Source organism: Belonocnema kinseyi, chromosome 3 (genome assembly GCF_010883055.1).
Source record: "Belonocnema kinseyi isolate 2016_QV_RU_SX_M_011 chromosome 3, B_treatae_v1, whole genome shotgun sequence".
Lineage (NCBI taxonomy): Eukaryota > Metazoa > Arthropoda > Insecta > Hymenoptera > Cynipidae > Belonocnema > Belonocnema kinseyi.
In genome coordinates, this window is record NC_046659.1 from 12,238,454 (window position 1) to 12,256,657 (window position 18,204).

At 35.5% G+C, this 18,204-nt stretch overlaps 1 protein-coding gene and 1 pseudogene across 3 annotated transcripts in view; one reads left to right on the forward strand and one right to left on the reverse strand.

The window, feature by feature from the left end:
- The window catches only part of LOC117168711 (ras GTPase-activating-like protein IQGAP1), a 343,802-nt gene that overhangs the window by 311,655 nt on the left and 13,943 nt on the right, over positions 1–18,204 (reverse strand). The window lies entirely within an intron of this gene.
- Positions 13,618–13,769, forward strand: LOC117170425 (annotated as a pseudogene).

The window sequence follows — 18,204 nt, forward strand, 5'->3', positions numbered from 1 at the left end:
TAGGTTAGATTAGGTCAGGTTTTGTTAGTTTAGGATAGGTTAAACCTCTATGTAGGTTAAGCCAAAGCTGAATGAAACGGTACCGCAAACACAACGGGACAACACAATCAAATTAATTGTGTTTCGTGAGGTTAGGTTAGGCTAGGTTAGATTTATTTCTAAGTTAAGCTCGAGTTGACCCATTCGATGTAGCACACATTTGCTACTGCGAAAATATGCTTCCAGAGCTTTACGTGTAGTTCAATAAATTTCTGTTAATTCAGGTTAGGTGCGGTCAGGTTCTGTTGGGTAAAGTTATGTTAAATAAGTTGATATCAGGCAAGGGTTGATCCTTCACAGTTGTCGACATGTTTTTGAAGTGAAAATTTGCATCACAGGAATTATTTTGAAATTTATTTGCCTCAGTGCATGATTTTTCGTCATTTTTTGAGGTTATGGCTCAACAATGACGTGATGGGTGATTTTTGATACCGAATTTGAATTGAGCGCCCCAAAATCCATAGGAATACGTGTGGCTTGTTACCAGATCCGCACACTTTTTTTTGGTGTGGCTGCGTAATCATCCTAAACATAACATGCATGTCAGTTAATCATCATATTACTCGTATATCAGATAGAAGACACTGAGCTCAAGTTCCATTTCTGGTTGTAATTGACTGCCCTACTTAATTTAATGCAAAAATGAAATTCATCTACATTTAAAATTCATCATATTGTATTACTGTGTTAATTTCAGTAATGAAAACATGTATATTTAAATAATTTTACATGTAAATCATTTGAGAATAAAGGATTTTCATCATATGAGTACTTAAATTCCCAGATACCAAGCATGTTTGGCACATTACCGGACCGATTAGCGGCAGACGGTCCTCCGCAATCGCGTGTTCAAACGCTCTTAAAGACCGATACGCGCACGACGGCCGAGGAACGATGTGACTGCCATTATGTCCTGGAAACTGAAAGCCCTCTACTGACGGCAGATCCAACTATAATTTCCCACAATTCCCTGGGCGTACTCCTAAATCCCAAGATGGCCATTTCGACAAAATCAACACTTTTAATAGCCGGTCGAAAATAGTTTTTGTTGCCAAACAATCGGTCTGTTCTTGTGAAAAACTATCGAAAAAGATGTGCGAAACACTTTTCCGGAAGAGTTGATAAAAAATTCGACTCCTTTGCTTATCGGCAACGTCTGAAAGGCTTGAAAGCGTGTCTCGATTTTTCGTTTGAAGGATTTGCGTTCACGAGTTTAACTTTTCCGAGACTCGAAGAAACTGAACAATTTTCTGAACTTCCAGAAACAAAATAAAAATAAAAGTATTTCTTTAAAAATATATTTATGTATTTTCAATTTATGCACCTCTAACTAATATTTTTAAAGATAATCGTAATTATAATTAAAGAAATCCATTCATTGGCATTTCGAGCTTCCATATATCCGGCCTATAGCCGACTCGATGATCGCCAGATGGGCGGGCGGGCAATATTGCCAGCAATGGCGCTTACACTGAGCTACTCATGTTCTAGAACAGTGGTCCTGTCAATCGGACTGCGTGCCGGCACATAGGGTAGCATCGTGCCAACTTTTTTGTTATCTGGGATACTAAACGATTAAAAAAATAATAATGTACTACAATTTTAAGAATTCATGATCAAACAATATCATTATAGTCTCCAAACTTACCACTTTTATCATTCACTCTTTAATTTTACAAGTCTTAACGCTGAAATCCTTCACTTAAACAGATCAATAGACAATTTAATCATTGCAATTGAAAAAATGTTGCCACCTGCATCAAAACAAACGAACATAACTTCTGTAACTTACGTCAAGTTTGACAAAATTTCTCGATCACACTTTTCCATGTATAGGAAGAGGAGAACTACACACTGGGTTGCGTGCGCAAACGATTTCTCCTCTTCTGAATCTGATAACTCGAAGGTGCACGATTGCCGGTTGGAAAACTTCGGCGGTCGTATATCGCTAATCGCAGGTGATATAAATATTTACAGATAGGTAACACAGATAGATTTATGATACAAATATTTACCTTTTTTTTTTAGTTTAAACAATATCACACATTGAAGAAATACTTGGACACTTTTTTGATAATTCACGTTATCATTTTATCAGCTTTTAACATTCAAATATTAACAACATATAATTAGACAACATAAGACAACATATAGTTCAAGCTAAAGAATTTCTATCCAATGGAAACAATTTCCAATTGGTAGATGATTTCTGTTTTACATAGAATAGTATTAATATTAATATTCAATCAACTAATCCGCATTTAAACAAAATGCCAGAAATTGGCGATTTTAATGATTAGCTGTAAATGATTGTGCTGGAGTTTCAAGCGTTTGAAGTTGAATTTATCTATTAAGCCGAAAATATTTAAATAGCCCTTCAAAACTAGAAAATTTATTTATGAGAATCATTTGAAATGAAAAATTACAAATTGTAAGTACTAACAAGTAAAAAATATTGTATTAACACTTTTTAAAATTGCTAGCAATGTTAAATCTTAACAATCGAAGTTCCAAGTAGTCCTGAAAAAGTATAATATAACCAAATTCTAGGAAGATATAGTTTGTAATTGTTTAATTCCAAATGATTCTCATAAACAAATTTTATAATTTCGAAATTCCGCAGGCTTTTTAAATTTATTTGGTTTAATAAATAAATTCAGCTTCAAACGCTTAAAAAATCCAGCACAATCATTTACAGCTAATTAACACCCCTTTACACGCGCCCCCTGGTATAAAATTATATTCTATTCTATATATAATTATAATATAACATACCTAATTATATAATTTATTTTCATTATGTACCATAATATACACAATATAAAGTATACAATATAATTAATACAATATAATGTTATGGGCAAAAACGTATTTTTGTATTTTTAAAAAGTACCTTAATTGCTTTGAGGCAATTCAGTATTTCTTTATAAACTCTTTGGATTAAATGTACAAGATTGCAATCGTAAAGCAAGATTAGAACTGACTGAAGAACATAAGTTTTGCCCTACTTATAGGCTAGCAGATACATGTGGCATTACCGAAATCTATGATGCAAGTAGGTCAAAGTCAACTGCGTAACACCATCCTTTTTAGAAAAGGTTTTAGTCCTCTAAACCTACTTTTAATTTTCTAGGTTTAATCGGTTCCATTGGGTTCGTTAACGGCTGAGCAGCGGCAGTATAGGTTACAATTTGCGGAATGATCTAATTTTTTTGACGCAGAATTAACAAAGCTTTTTTGGTAATAATGCCCTGATTAGTTGGAAGATAGATACCACATTTGTTTAATTTCCATAATGATATTAATATTGAAGAGAATTGAGGAAGAATTGATGAGAGTTGAATTAATTTTTGTTCTAATTTCTTTAAATCTTATTCATCGTAATTAATATCGTCGGTTATATTGATCCAATAGGTTTGTTTTTCCTCTAGATGTTTAGGCAAATCTATTTGATCACAATTATTGTATAATTTACAAGTATTGAATTCTATTTTAATAGGATTAATTATTTCTACAGTCGTTAAATTGTTTTCTCAACTCTTGTCTAATTTCATTTTAACAAGAAGGATTATTATATATCCACTGGAGATAGGTATAAAGGTTTCCTTATGAAGTAAGTACCGAGAATGATCACAGTTTAACTCAGAATACCTTTTAAAACGACTTGCTTCGCAGGTTCCACTATCCATGATTTTGAGATTGGGTTGATTTCGTTTACAAATCAGGTAATTCGTTATGGTTTTACAATGTTCAATCGTTTGTCTGTCTGTGGAGACGTATGAGTCTCTGAATAAGAATACTAATTCATGGTCTGGTATAATAGACAAACAGAGGTTACCCTTTTTCAGGAACGGGGATAATTTTTTGTAAGGATCCTTCTTCCTTTTCTAAAACGGGTATGTCTAGAATATATGTAAAAAGTCCTTGAATAATTGCTACAGAGAGTGAGCTTGTGTCGAGGACATACTGGTAATTTTCTTCTGATTTCGCTAAGTGATAACGTGTTCTAGGGTGTTCTTAAAACTTTTGTAGCGTATGTTTTAAAATTGCGGATGTTAAGATTTGTGGATGAGCTTTTCTGTGCTTGCAATCATTAATAGCATTGATAGCAGTATCGATGTCTTCGTTCATTTCGATTATTAGGAGTGTAATCAATATAAGTTTGGCATTCACAAAATTATCTTTAGTGTTATTGTTTACCGTTTGTCCTAACTTTTGTGCTAGTCCTAGTTCCTTTCCAATTTTTTGTTTTATTGATAAATATTCGGTTGATGAAGAATCTAATATTAATTTAAGAATCTTAGTATGATTTGATAAAAATGACGCTATAGGTTTACCATCGTTATATAATTGGTCAAATTCGGAATTTATTTGGATTAAGTCAGATTCTGATAGTGTTCCAAATAATGTTTTAGAGATATCGCCTACAAAGTTAGCTAATACTCTTTTATGCCTTTGTTTCCCGAGTAACTTATGCAGGATTGTGATTTTATAAATCAATCGGTTATATCTTCCTTTGATTAACCTTAATTCTTCTTTGGGTGCACATGAAGTTCCACAAGCTCGCTCAGATAAAATTAAGGTGTGATCTATTGCCTTTAACCTTTGCTCTGTTGTAGTTAAAGGACCCGCACTAAATGTATTGGAAAATGGCGGCGCTAAGCGCTCAAGATCAGTGAATAAAGCGAATTACAACAGATTTTGTTACAAAAGCGATGTCAACATAGAAATCACGGTTTAGATCGTGGCCTGTCATATTTTCGCCTACACCGTTGACTCATATAGCGCGCTTCTCAAAACGATCAAACGCTAAGCGCCCAAGATTTTAACTTGACTAATTAATCACTTCTTTAAAGGCAGAAATGGTACCCAAAGTAACATTAGTAAATAGTGCGCACATACCGATAATAACATTCTACCCTTCACAAGAGGGTTGAACGCTAAGCGCTCAAGATCAGCGAATAAAACCAATTCTAGTAACTTTAGCGACAAAATCGATGTCACTATAAGAATCACGCATCAGAAAGTAGTCAGTAATATGTTTAGCCAAACCAATGAGTTATATTGCGCGCCTCTCGAAACGATCAAACGCTAAGCGCCCAAGATTTTAACTTGACTAAGTAATTACTTTTTTAAAGACAGAAATGGTATCCAAAGTAACATTAGTAACTAGTGCGCACATCGATAATAAAAGTGTACCCTTTGCCAGAGGGCCGAACGCTCAGCGCCCATGATCAGCGAATAGAACCAATCCTAGTAGCTAATAACGAAATCTATATGGATAGTGGAATCCAGAAATGGCCACATAAAGTCCATTTTCAAGTTCTTCGAGAAAACCATTCCGATGGCTCATGTACACAATCTATGGGACTTATTTCGTATTGCTGGTGCCATAATTAATCGTTACCATCCTTTTATTGAGATGCAAGGCGCTACAGCAGAACTTGCAAGAGAATATGTAGCGAGAGCTCGTGAGCCAAATATTGTGCAAGCGCGCGTAGAAGTGGATAATATGCGCTACGGAAATGCAAATTGGAATTGCCTGCATGAGTTTCAAGTACCACAATTTCCTGGTGTTATATTGGAAGAGATACGCGACATAACAATTGGCGTGTATCAAGTAGAACTTGCCCCATCTTACGTTCAACATAAGCTGCAACGAGAAGAAGAGGAGGAGTTTCAACTAGATACGCGACTTAATGAAACTGGTTTGATCAGAGTACGAATATTTTCTCGTTTCCGAAATGCGACAAGGTACCAGCTGTGGATAGCGTTCAATGAGATCGATGGAATAGGACCAGACAATAACGAAACGCTTCTCGGTTATTACTGCACATGTAAGTCAGGGGCCAGAACTCTTGGCATTTGCGCACATATTGCAAGCGTTTTATGATTCCTGGGTTATGCACGTCACCAGCAACACGTAAAGTATCCTCAAACTTCCCTGCTACAAAGGATTCTAGACGCAGCTAATAGAGGTGAACAAGCGAACCCAAATCAAGAGCCAGAAATAGTTTAATATTTCGCAAAAGCTACTGAGATTGGTTCTATTCGCTGATCATGGGTGCTTAGCGTTCGGCCCGCTTGCGAAGGGTACACTGTTATTATCGGAATGTGCGCACTAGTAACTAATGTTACTTTGGGTGCTATTTCAGCCTTTAAAGAAGTGATTAATTAGTCAAGTTAAAATCTTGGGCGCTTAGCATTTGATCGTTTTGAGAAGTGCGCTATATGAGTCAACGGTGTAGGCGAAAATATGACAGACCACGATCTGAACCGTGATTTCTATGTTGACATCGCTTTTGTAACTAAATCTATTGTAATTCGTTCTATTCACTGATCATGAGCGCTTAGCGTTCGGCACTCTGGATAACAGTACAATGTAATTATCGGAATGTATGTACTAGTTACTAATGTTACTTTGTGTACTATTTCTGCCTTTGAAAAAGTGATGAATTAGTCAAGTTAAAATCTTGGGTGCTTAGGGTTTGATCGTTTTGAGAAGCGCGCTATATGAGTCAACGGTGTAGGCGAAAATATGACAGACCACGATCTGAACCGTGATTTCTATGTTGACATCGCTTTTGTAACAAAATCTGTTGTAATTCGTTTTATTCAGTGATCTTGAGCGCTTAGCGTCGCATAGCGCTAAAACTGTTCATTAAAAAAAATTTTTTTTAATGGATATTTCATGCGGCACTTATAACCTTAAAAATTACAAAGTTTCAGCTAAATCCACCGAAAGCCATTTTCCCATACATTTAGTGCGGGGTCCTTTATTCCTATAATTAGTCTTCATTCTTCGTGGTAAAGAAATACCTTTTTAATTTCTTCTACATAGACATTTCCCTTTACCTCTTCCAATACGTAATATGCTCTAGTAGCAGTTATTGTTGCGCAGATTAGCAGCAACGCCATCATCTGTAAAGTAAGGTATTATTTGATCAATATTTATTCGAATTATTTTGTCTGTATTCCTTAGTCTTATGTTGTTATTATCTATTAGATCTATTACTTCGTACGGACCTTTCCAACTAGGATCTAGTTTATTGGTTTTGGTATATTTATTTGGATATTGGGTTCTCTGCCAAAAGTGGTCTCAAATCGTATTCTTCATAGTATTTTTTGCGAAACTTATAAATTTTAAGATATCGTCCCATTCGTTATCATTTTCGGCTACTGATGTTTTAATTGAGTTTTTTAAAGTAGAGTGCATTCTTTCAATGTTGTCGTTGGATTGGGAATGGAACGCTGTTGTTTTTATGTGCTGAATTCGAAGTGCTTCCTCAAATTGCTGCATTAATTCAAAATTTGATGTTTCGTTCTGTAAAGGCAACATGACAGTGTACCTTGTTAATCTATCTTGGATGCTTAATATGTATTTATTCCCTTTTCGAGTTTCTAGTGTAGGTCCAAAAATGTCTAGGGCGATTTTATCATTCGGGTTTGTTGGGATGTCGGATAGTATACTAGATGCTTGGTTAGTTATTCTGGTGGTTTTTGTAATTGGCAAAAGGGACATTTTTTAACGTAATTTTTAATTTATTCGTCTATTCCTAACCATATCCCAATTTTCTTTGCTTGTTCTAAGGTATTCTTTTCTCCTAGGTGAGTCGAGAGAGCTAATTTCATGATTTGTTCCTTTTCAGCTTTCGTAAGCTCTCCAGTATTCGAAAAACATAAATGGAATCCCATGTTTGGATAACAGTTTGATAAAAATAGTGCTAGTTCTTGGATTAGTTCTTTCTGTACGCTAGTGATTAATGGATCTCCAAATTGTAGTTTCAGTAAAGTCAGTTTTCTGTCTCTAATTTCATCTACAGGGTCCGGCACTCGAAGTGTAAACAATTAAAAAGGCTATAAATTCACTTTGGAAAGTTACTTTTATTTAATTCAAAGTACAAAATGTGTGAAAATAATACAGCATTCAGAATCAATTCACTTTTGTTCGATATGACCACCTTTTGCCTTGACTATGGCCTTGAGACGATCCAAAAACGAATCACAAACTGCCCGAATGTGTCTTGCAGGAATTTTGGCCCACTTGCGGACAATGGTTTTCTTCAGCGTATCAAGACTGGTGTATCTTTTAGTTTCTGACCTTGCTCTCCAAAATGGCCCAAAGAGAGTAATCCATTGGATTCGCGTCTGGCGAATTCAAAAGCCATTGTATGGACGTTATGAAGTTCGGAACGATGTTTTTTAGCCATTCTTGGTTCACTCGAGCTTTGTGAGACGGTGCCGTGTCCTGTTGAAACGTCCATGTTCTACCACCGAAATGTTTGTCCGCCCACATCTTCAAAGCAACCTGCAGAATACTTTCCCGATAATATTAGGCATTTACCTTGTCATCAGGCTCGATGAAAACGATTGGAAAGCGCCCATCTGAGGTTACAGCGGCCCAAAGCATTATCTGTTGCGGGTGCAGTCTCCTGGTGGTGATGACACAAATTCTCGTACGAACGGTCGGTCAAGTAAACCCTATCGTTTTGAGAGTTCACGAATTGCTCAACTGGAAAAACTTTCTCGTCAGAAAACACAATGTTCGGAAATTGACCGCTTTCGGCCAAGAGAAGCAACTCCTTCGCTCTCTCAAGTCTAACTTGTTGCTGCTTCGGTGTGAGATCATACGGCTTTTGGATTTTGTAAAGCTTGACCTTGAGATCATTTTTCAGTATGCGGAGGATGCCACGGTCGGATATTTTCAGTTCTTTTGCCATTTGATTGGCCCTTCGTCGGGGATTTCGCTCAAGTCGCTTCTTCACTTTTTTAAACATCTCACGTGACGTTGCAGTCTTTTGATGGCCACCTCCATGACGTTTTGCGATGCTACCAGTATTATTGTAACGAGTTATGGTGCGATAAACAAAAACTTTATTCACTTTAAGGTGATTGAGCTCACGAAGAATCGCTGGTTATGATTTTCCAGCTAAATATAAAGCAATCAGACTATTACGTTTGAAATCCATCACTGATTTTTTTCGCGTTCACTTTTAGCAAAATGCGTTTGTGCGTTTTTAAACAATACTCCGAACTGTCATTTGGCAAACTTTTACACAGTTGATGCTCATGCATCAGCTGTGCGAGCGGTCTGAAGTTCGTTACACTTCGAGTGCCGGACCCTGTATTACCCAGGCTAAATGTTTTAACTTGTTCTCTTTTTCACATTTTGGCATGTTTTCTTTTGTCATTTTCTTCTATAATTTTGCTACAGCATTTGGTTTAATTTTTACTTGCTCATTGGTAACGAGGTCTAATCGCCATTCTGTGAACTCGTTGTACCAGTCGACTTGAGGATTTTCAGGTGTTACTTGCAAATTGTCTCTCTCGTCGGGACCTATGGCTGGATCTGGTTTCTCTTCGCTGAATATCTTAACTTTTTCTTGTGGTTTTAATGCTTTAATTTCGGTGATTTTAGGTTTCGCTGTTTTCAACTGTCTAGGGGTGGGTTTACCTAGGATTTCCATTTTTTCGATTTCAGGTAGCTGTGTTTCTAATTCATCCACGAGGGCGTCCTCGAATGCTTCTTGTAATAAGTCTTTTTCTCAAATAGGAAAGTCAGGTATGGGCAGTCTGCAGCTTTATTTTCTCTTCCTCTTACGTACTGCACTTCGTATTTGTATTTTTCGAGTCTTATCCTCCATTTAAATTATCGTGAACTGGGGTCTTTGACATTGTGTTTTTGATATAAATAAACAAGGGTGTCCTTTTTGTGATAATGCAACCCCTAGCCCGTGGTTAGAAGCGTCAGTTGTTAGGGTGAATGTATCTTGGAAATTTGGGAATCTTAACACTGGTGATTCGCATGGTGCCTTTTTTAATGTGTTAAATCTCTCTGTACATGTACGGCAAGTCCCAAAAATGATTGAATCTGTTTGACATTTTTAGGTTCTTTAAAGTTTTGGACCGCTTCTACTTTGGCTGAGTTAGGTTTCACTCCTTCTGCTGTAATGAAGTATCCTAAATATTCAAGCTCAGTTCTGAGATATTCACACATAGAAGGTTCTAATTACAATTGAAGTTTTTTTATTCTTTCTAAGGCAGCGACTAAGTTTCTGTTATATTGTCCCAAGGTTTCTCCATATATTACAATGTCATCAATATAGGCGAAGCATTCCTTTTCTAAAAGTCCCCTAAATACGTTGTCCCTCATTCTTTGGAATGTAGCCGGGGCATTTTTGAGGCTAAAGGGCCAAAGAATGCTGAGAAATATTTTGCCCGTCCAAGTTGATCTAAAATATCACCTATAACTGGTAGAGGGTATGCATCCTGGTCCGTATCCTTATTAAGTTGCCTGTAGTTAATCACCATTCTGAGTTGATTCCCTTCTTTGGGGACTATCCAAAGTAGTGAATTGAAAGGTGATTGCGAGTGCCTAATTATTCCTTTTTCTTAAAGTTCCTGGCAGTGTTCTAAAACAAATTCCGTATGAGCTTCAGGGAGCTTATGCGATCTTAAATTGACTACTTTACCTGAATTTAGTGTGATTTCGTGGTGTGTTAATGTGGTACATTGTAATGGGTCACCTGATAGAGTAAACACTTCTTGGTATGTATGAATGATCTTGCTTATTTCAATTCTTGTACGTGGTTTAATATGTGCCCTGGCGGACCGAAGGAACCGAATGAAGCCTGTACAAAGTACCCGTAAAGACCCAATTGGGACCCCATTCGGTTCCTTTTTAAAAAACTAAAAAAAAACAGCAAAATAAACTTTTAAGTTGTTGAAATTCAGATTCTAGGTTCAAATTCCTTATAGAAGGTCACGGAATAAACGCAATAGTTTTTTTGCAATGGTAAAAAGTTAAACAAAATATATAAGGCGTATAACGCCTGTTGACTGCTACACTTCAAACGCATCATCTGTAAGTAGCAGTCAACAAGGGTTATCCTAGCAAACACGTTCTGTAACTGTTCCAGATCAAAAAGGGAACTGTGTTCTATAAGAGTTGTTACAAGATGGTGACAGAACTATTCTAGAATAAAAAGGTAACAGTGTTCTAGAACACTGTGTCAAAATTGTGACAGATCTGTCCTCGAACTATGTGACAGCACTGTTCTGTAACAGTTGCTATGAAATCGTTCTAAAACAAACTGATCACAGACGTTCTATAATATTTGTTTTAAGTTTGTTCTGGAACTGGCCGTAATAGTATTATATCGAAATTCTAGAACCCTGTTACAAGTGTGTTCTAGAACGAATTAGAAACAAAGATTAATAACTGCTCCAGAACACTTGTTACGTAATTGTTCTCGAACTGACCAATCACAGACGATCTGTAACATTTGTTCTAAGTTTGTTCTAGAAATGTGCTGTAACAGTGTTATATCGAAGTTCTAGAAACATGTTACAAGTGTGTTCTAGAACAATTCAGGGACAAAGATTAATAACTGTTCCAGAACAGTTAATACGTAATTATTTAGAACTGACCAATCACAGACGTTCTGTATCATTTGATCCAAGCTTGTTCTAGAACTGTGCCGTAATATTATATACCGAAGTTCTAGAATTCTTTTGCAAATGTGTTTTAGCATAAATCAAGGACAAAAATTGAGATCTCTACTTAACAGTTCTAGCACTAAAGCTCTAGCGTTCATGTTCTTGCACTAATAACGGATCACAGACTTATTAGATTTATTGTGTACTTATTAGATTTATTGTGCCATCCGAATGTTACTTCGACGTTCCGTGGAAAACTATTACATTAACCCTTAAAGGTCCCCATGGGGTCGTTAGTGCTCTGACACTTTATATTGAAAGTTACGAAGTTCGTTCTTCTTCAGTTTTGAATCTTTTGTTCAATGTATTAAAATAAAAAAATAATTATTTAACAAGTAAAATTATCTTATAACAAGACACTTCTGGAGATGCCCAACCAAATTTCACGCCAAAGTATTAAAAATCTTCTACGCAATAAAAAATTATGGCTGGGGTCTTCAACGACTCATGAGGACCTTAACGTTATAGCAAAGTAAGGGGTCCTTTTAGGGTTAAATTCCTTAAATAAAATAATAAAATAGCTGGTTTCATAACTAATAACGGGAAGAAAGGATTGTACTACCGCGTTGTATTTTCTGAATAAAATTTATTTAAAAAGAATCAACGCAGTTTTGTAATTATAATTGAAGAATATTAATATTCTTTAGCAGAACGCAGATAAACATTTATAAAAGTATTATTACGTTTTTTAATAATGAAATTCTATTAATATAAACAAAAACATATTTTTTTATCAAAGATCATAGAATAATGTATTGAAAAACATTAAGTGCACGTGCACTAAGTTTTAAGTAACTAAGTATTATCCCTCTCTCTCATTAAAATATATTAGAGATATGCAAAGACAAGTTTACGATGCGGACATACGTCATCATCGCAACATCGTAAAGATGAAAGGACGTTCTCCAATGTTTTGCCTCGTGGGAAGTTCTATAAAAATATTTAAAGTTATAATTTGACGTCTCCGAAAGACACTTTGACATTTTGCCTCTAACATATTATACACTTTCCCGGACTTAGGTTAGTTTCAACACAAGTTATTTTGAAGTTCAAGAAAAATTGGTAAAATATCGAAAAATACCCTTAATTTTGTTCGGATTCCTGGCTTTCTAGATCTGTCTAGTCCAATTATCATCTGAACATTTTTAGATGATTAGCTATTAACTTTTTTCTAAAGCTCGTATAAATAAAGTGCGAGAATTTATCTCGCAATCACAATACCTAAACTTATAATTTGAACGTATGATGTAGCTTTCCCAGTCCTTGTAAGGACAGAATGCTTTGCTTTCCACAACGATCTGAACGAAGTTATGGTGTATTTGTCGATATTTTTAAATTATTTTTACACACTCAAAATCATTTAGATAGAAACTACGCTGGAAAAATTAATAAAGAAAAATTTCAATTAATGAAGAAATTACATAGAAATAATTGAGTTTTGATGAAACACAATTCTGACATTTTTCCTGCAAGATTTTTCTATAATTTGCCACACTTATGTAGGTTAGTTTAAATCCAATGTATTTTGAAGTTTAAGAAATACTGGTAAAATATTGAAAAATTGTCGTTAATTTCGTTCGGATTCCTGTATTTTTAGATCTATCTAGTCCAATTATCATCAATAACAATACGCATGCGTAATATTATATAATAATAATAATAATAATAATAATATAACGCATCGTAATCATCCTTCAATAAAATTTTTGTCTGATTAGCTATTAACTTTTTTTAAAAAGCACGTATAAATAAAGTGCGAAAAGTTATCTTCCAATCACAATACTTAAAGTTATAATTTGAACGTATGATGTAGCTTTTTCAGTCCATATAAGGACAGGATGTTTTGTTTTTCATAGCAATCCGGATCAAATTATGCGGCATTTTTTGATTTATTTCTACACATTTTAAGTAATTTGGCTAAAGCCTACGCTGAAAAAAAGTAATAAAGAAAAGTTAAAATTGAAAGAAATCTATTTTATCAATTAATAGCCCAAATTACAATTTATGTTAACGTAACCTTAAAATTCGCAATTGAAATGAAGGGTCGAGTGTTTGAGAGGAGCCGAGGCGGCCAGAAGCATACTTACCTGGCGTAGTCGCTACCGTGTTCAACAAGGCGGTTCCTCCAGGGTGAAGCTCTTCCATTGCATTACGGTTGAGAGCTGAACCTTGCTGAACGGAATAATCCGGGACATAAATGGGGTTAAATCGAATACCCCGGGCTATTCTATTGCTGTGAGGGGTACATAAAACTGTTCCATATAAGATACATAGCAGCTTTAGAATTGTTATATAACTGTTATACAATTGCCCTAGATTTTTCATAACACAGCGTACCACATTTCTGCAATTGTTCTAGAAATATTACAGATCGGTTGTCACACCGTTCTAGATCTGTTACAGATTTTTTATACAACATTTGTAATTGAGTTCTATAATTGTTCTAGAAATGTTACAGATCGGGTTTCACAGCGTTCTAGATCTGTTGCAAAACTGTTACATAGCACTGGTAACCGAGTTCTAGAATTGTTATAGAAATGTTACAGATCGATTTTCACAGCGTTCTAGATCTGTTACAGAACTGTTACATAACACTGGTAACTGAGTTCTAACATTGTTATAGAAATGTTACAGATCGGTTTTCACAGCGTTCTAGATCTGTTACAGATCTGTTATTTAACACTAGTAACCGAGTTCTAGAATTTTTATAGAAATGTTACAGATCGTATGTCACAGCGTTCTAAAACTGTTACAGAATTGTTCTAGCGTATGGGGGATGACATAGTTACTCGCATGTTTGCAACATGTTACTTAACTGTTCTAGAACTTGTTCTTTTGTGTTCTAGAACAGTTACAAATCTGTTCTGTAACCATGTTTGCTGGGATAGATCTTATATATTTTTTAAACTTTTTACCGCTGCAAAAATAGTATTGCGACTACTCCATGAGTTTTCAATAGAAAATTCAACGTAGAATCCGAATTTCAGTAGTTTAAAAGTTGATCTTGCTGTTTTTTTTAGTTTTTTAAAAAGGAACCGAATGGGGACCCAATGGAGTCTTTACGGGTACTTTGTAGAGGCTCCATTCGGTTCCTTCGGTCCGCCAGGGTGATAATTGTAGAATTTTTTCAATTTCGATGATCCTGGTTAATATTGTCTTGTCTGATATCATTTGCTTCTGGCTTTCTCACTTTTTTGGAGTCTCGTCTCGAGACTGTATTTTAAAAAATTTTTCCATTTTAATGGTAGCTGGCATCAGGATGGGGTTTGTGGATTAGTGATTTATTGGAACACTGATTTCGCGATTTTTATGGTGTAAATTCCATTGGGGATTAGTTCATTTTCTTCTATCCAAACATTTCCCTCCTCTTCTGTTACTTCTATTCTGCAAATTTTAGAAGTATTTTTATCGATATAGTGGCCATTTTTACATAGAGGCATTTTTATATCATCTAGGATCAGGGATCTTAATGTTATAGCGTATCTTTGATACTTTTTAAAAAAGGGTAGACCAATAATTCCGGCTTTTGGTAGGGGAGAATCGTCATCTACTAAATGAAACAGATGTTTTTTCTTTGCATATGGTATGTAGGCTGCTCCTGACGACTGGTCTCGGTCGTTGTCCATTGCGAAATTTTTAAGGAATTTTATTTTTTCGAATTTTTCCGGTGAGTCAACTAGTAAGTTGTATTCAGTTTCGATTCTTCTTCCTCTAATGAATAATAGTTGTCCAGATACGGTTGAGACTCAGCTGAGTCCTCGTACTATACCTGTTCCATTTTTACCTCTTCCGTAATTAAGATGCTGTCTATCATATTGTCTTTTTGTTCTTGAATTGTCCTTATTTGGGGTGGTCGTATAAAAGATTGACCGTATTCAAAATTTGCAGGTCTCGCAGAGACTTGTGCTGCAAAATCTTAGTGTTTTGTTTAGTTGAGGCCGTGAAATTTATGGTAGTGTGGGTTGACGTTAACTAACACTCATTGCAGGTCGTGAGGTTATCCGTTGCTGTATCGGCTGAGCTACTTAAAACCATATCTCGGATTCTATTGCCATGTTTTGAGCCTCTTGCAGGTTAATGGGATTTTTTACTTTAATTCGTAGTCCAATTTCGCTTCTTACATTTAATATGTATCTTTATATACTTTCTTTTTCTTCAATGTTTATTGCTATTTTTCTTTCTCTGGAACAAGAATGTTCTGATTGTACCGCGTATTTGACTTTGTTAATTATTTGTCTAAACCTTAAGTTAAAGTTTTGTGTAGTTCCATTTATTCCTTGCTTACAACTTTCAAGTTTGCTTCTTAAGGCTGACACTGATCCAATCTGTTTTAAATTTTGCCTTATAGTGCTGTACATCTCTTCATATCCATAGATAGTGGAGTATCTTATTACTCGCTCGGCATTTCCTTGGATTTTTCTACAATTATAAAATCTAATAGTAAACTAGTTTGAGAATACTTTTTTTTAACATTTATAATGGATTTAATGAAATCTCCTATACCCATATCGTCCTGTCCGTTTAGGACCTTAATTGTCCTAATTATGTCCTATGCGAGTATATTTTGTTCCAGCAATGGGTTTGGTTAATTTTCATGCTTATTATTTCTATGGAGTGTCGTAAGTGAAGTTCCTGCTTTATTGATTGCATTGATAGACCTTGTGAGCTGTGCTTGCGTAACTTTATCTTCTTCACTGTTTGACTCTTCTCTGTCTGATGTAAGAATATCATCGAAGTCCTTCTCTGTGACTACTTTTCCCTTCACCCCGCATTCCTCAGCTATAGGTTGTATTTCGGAGAGCCGTTTATCGTTTTCCTTTGATAATATGGACACGTTTATTTTTAGCCTATTTATTTCAACTAATATTATACGTAAGAGGTCATCAGTTTCCATGCTGGAGGGAGATGCGGGTCTTTGAGGTGTATTTTCAGACATGGTTGATTTTAGAAAGGGGAAACTAGATTCGTGTGTTAACCCTAGAAGGGTATCGTGACTTTAAGTACAATAATGGTATCCACACGCTTCCTGGGAATGTAAGCCCTAATTATTAATATTTCAAGACAACAAACCGTCGCCAGCCTAATGGGTTACAATAGTTTGAATAAAAATGTATAACATTAAAATGTTAGAAATTTACCTTGAAAACAATTAACCCTTACAAATTTTCTGTCACTGCTTACGAACTAATCTTCTTCGCTTACTGTTTGTTTTTCTTTGGAAACCGCAGAATCCTCGTTGCTGCATCTTTCAGTCGTAGCCTTGTTGCCTGACGCGGATTGATATTTCCTGGGCCTTGGTTACCGCGTAGTAGTGCTGCGTTGATGGATACTTTCTCTTTGTTGCTTCTGCGTTGCGTTGCTAGACCGTTGCCTCTTCCGCCTGTTTGCGGGCCTCGTAGGATTGTTACCGCGGTATGTTGCGTACGCTTTCAATTTTTCTTTTCTAGAATCGATTTTTAATTGGTTTACGTCGTATAATACCCTACTTGACTCAGATATTAGTTTTACCAATTAAATTCCTTTCTTGATTAACGAGCTTTTCCGTGAAGAAATTTTGGAGTCTTGTAGAATTTCGTGAAATTCTAAATGCCAATTCTAGTTTACGGGCTTTTCCGTGGAGAAAGACCGGTTTTTTTCCAAAGGTTCGTCACTTGGATAATCCTCTTTTGATTGTCTAATTATTTCCGTAGAAATTACTATCGTTAAAGGACTATCCTGGTAGGATCGCCAGAAATGTTATGCGCAAAAACGTATTTTTGTATTCTTAAAAAGCAGCTGAATTGCTTTTAGGCAATTTAGTATTTCTTTATTAACTCTTTGGAATAAATGTACAAGATTGCAGTCGTAAAGCAAGATTAGAATTGACTGGAGATCATAAGTTTTCAATCAAGATATAAATAAGACTATTATAATATAACATAATTATAATATTATCTTTATTAATATATGGGACGTGCGCCGAAGAAAGGGGACTTACTCTAAAAAAATCAAAATCAAGGTTTTTACACATTTCAATAGTTTTTTAACTACTCTTTTCAATTAAACTATCGGAAAAATTCAAGCGTTATTATTGCTAATAATTGAGTTGTTAAGTACCCGAGAAATCGGGCTTTGACTCGAGAGCTCGAGATTCCGTGAAACATCTCCCACCATTCACTATACCATCTACGGCTCGTCTCATCTATACCCCGTCCGTGAGCCGCGTCTACGACCAATCTCCTTTCGTGAGAATGTAGTAAGGATTTGTTTTTCGAGCGGAAGAAAGGAAAGAAATCTTTTAAAGTGTCGCTTGATTCTTTCAATAACAATTATTATGAATCATATTGCATAATGTTATATATGGAATTATGCAAGGCCTCAGTAATTGTAACCTCAAACTGCTTTAACATTTATCAAAATTTAAAGAATTGTTAAATATTCGTATTTAGATCGAGATTTACAAGTCGAATAAAATAATATAAACAATATAAAACGAATCGATAAACATAATAATCTGAAAATTAATCTGTGATAATATATGCGTAGAAACCCACGTATAATACGTGGAGTATTATACGTTACCAACCCCGGTCTTTCCTCTCTCCTAAAAGTCCGGCCTATCAGGTCGACTCCAACCCCTCGACATGAAAAATCTAACTTTTCAGAGTAAGCCCCCTTTCTTCGGCG